Source organism: Arachis ipaensis, chromosome B6 (assembly GCF_059453495.1).
Source record: "Arachis ipaensis isolate K30076 ecotype BB chromosome B6, ASM5945349v1, whole genome shotgun sequence".
Taxonomy (NCBI): Eukaryota; Viridiplantae; Streptophyta; class Magnoliopsida; order Fabales; family Fabaceae; genus Arachis; species Arachis ipaensis.
This window is the reverse complement of record NC_142441.1, coordinates 32788726-32791496: the sequence shown is the minus strand read 5'-3', so window position 1 is coordinate 32791496 and position 2771 is coordinate 32788726.

Genomic DNA, 2771 nt, shown 5'->3' with positions numbered 1-2771 from the left:
GATGACATCTATTCCATGGTTCACCGAATCTCTGATGACACTACAGTAACACGTTTCCTACGTGTTGTGTCAGTCTTCTCCTACACTCACAATCCTGTAAAATACTCCAATTATTAATATTGGATAAATATACCATTTCTCTTTCTATATGAAAAATATTTTTTGCATTATCTAAACGCAACTATATTATTATTGTTGTTTAGCTAAAGTTTAAATTAGATTTTTCAATTATTATTAGAATTAAAAGAATATATTTTAAGAGTATTAATTAAAAAACTCAAAATAATATATTTTAAGAAAAAAATATATTATTAATACATTAAAACTTTAAAAACATAAATTTTACATTAAAATATTTATTTATTTTTAAGATACTGGTTAGAAGGAAAATTTATAGTCATTTTTCCTGTGTGAATTATGGTGCCTATAGTGAAGGTCTAGAACCTATTAGTGTTTAAGTTTTTGTAAAGTTTGTATTTCTCAAAATTAGTTTATTAAAATTGGCTTTTTAAAAGATCGATTCTCAAAACATGTGATTGTTAAACTAAAAGAGTAAAGTATCGTTTTTGTCCCCAACATTTGGGGTAAGTCCCAAAGTTGTCCATAACATTTCAATCGTCTTATTTAAGCCTCTAACGTTTCAAAATTGACTCAATGTTGTCCTGTCGTTAGGGACCCGTTAATAGAATTGACGGCAGGACAAAATTGAGACGATTTTGAAACGTTAGGGACTTAAATATGACAAAAATATTGGGGACAAAAATGATAAATAGAAATAAATTTTAATTTAATTTTTTTCTTTCAATGATATCAATTTTTTATTATATATAGTATTCAATTTTGTCCCGCCGTCAATTCTGTTAACGAATCCCTAACGGCAGAACAACATTGAGTCAATTTTGAAACGTTAGGGATTTAAATAAGATGATTGAAACGTTAGGAACAACTTTGGAACTTACCCCAAACATTGGGGACAAAAACCATACTTTACTCTAAACTAAAATAAAGTAATTTTCAATTCCAAGCTTTAAAAATAATATTTGGTAAAACTATGTTTCAAATGACGGATTTTTTAAAAAAAAATAAAAAATATTTTATTTACTGAAATAAATAGTTTTAAAAATAATTACAAAAATACGTAGCATATCTTATCTCATTTACACTGTAAATGAAATATGTGAGAAATTATAATATTTACAGTATAAACGAGATACAACAAGACAAATTTTCAACAGCTATAAAAGGATGTGCAACAGTTGGTATTCTCCACATATATTTTATATCCTCTTCTCCTCCGTCTATCTTCCAAAAAATAGGCAAAAATATCTGGTAGTAGTAGATATGTGGTTGTCTGTGTGTATCCCAATTGTCATATGAGAAACAGTGACAATGAGGTGTTATTTGAGTGAGATAATCCGTTACTGTTGCGCACTCGGCGAGTAAATTCATTGTCGAAGTTGAAGAGTCTGATATTGAGTAACTTTGGTGGTTTAGGGAGAAAAGAGATCAGAAGGATGCAGTATAGGTTGCTAGCACCGTTGGAAAACAGAATTTTTTGGTTTTGTCTATTTCGGCTCCATGGCGACGAGCATGTGCGCCTCATCTTTGACATCCATGGGAGAATCATGGCGGAACAAGTGATGGAGTTTTTTGTAGAGGTTGGTGACGTTGGTGGCGGTGGATCCGTCCACTCGAACCTAGTAGGCCACCGAGTGTCGTCCCGAACCTCCTTGGCACACCGACAACGATCGGGAACGTCCCGGAGAAGGTGAAGAGCATCCCTCGACTGGTTGACAGTAGGCTGGACGTCAGCCGGTAAATCAAATAGCCTGGAATCATCAAGTACATTCTGGTCTGATAGATGCTTAACACGACAAGCGCCCCGGTACCAATCCCAATAGTCCTGTGTAGGCCTATAGTCAAAGCATCGCTGAATGGAGATCTTGTGGCCCTCTGTAAATCATGCCCTCCAGTGATCATACCAATCGACAAGTATGTCAGGCTACTAGATATCCTCCCCTTATCCTGTGAATGTCAAGAACATGTCGACGTTGATCGTGGTCTCGGGCACCAGCTGGTCGCAATTAAACTAGCGCTTCACCCGGTCAACCTGGTGAAACTCGACAATATTGAAGCAGACAAAGAGGACAACAGACATCCGTGTCCCCACTATGCCTCATCTAGCATCCACTACGAGCACATAGCCTGCAGTGTAGGGTCGTTTTACGGTGTCCAGAGAAATTGCAACATAAGTTATGGGATAATCATCTGTAATACAAGCTAAATTAAAGGATAAGTAATTCATAGAACTACAAGAGAGTTAAATCATATTGCTAACCTCATTCATCAGTAACTGATCTAGCGACAGACGCCATCGGAGGATCTTCTGCTTGTGTTGGTTCCTGTTTTGTTGTGGAAACCCTATCAACCTATCAACAGTTGCAAGAATAACACAAATTCAATTTATGGAACATCATAATGAGTTGCAAATTTGAAACACAAGCAAACCATAAAGGATGATTACTTCACTGCCATAGGGTACATGTAAACCTATCGGTCAGGTGGACACCACTGCGAAAATCGCTGGTATATCCAAGATATTAATAGCGAGTGCAACCAGCTATGTTTGTCGTTCCTCGGTATGCTGAAGAGCACAGAGAATAGTAGATCCATGCAAGCACCCCCAAACCCCAAGACAAACCTTGACATGTCTGAAAGTCGGCAAGTAGTGGTAGCCATCGGTGATGGACCAGAGTGTTCGATTTGTCTGT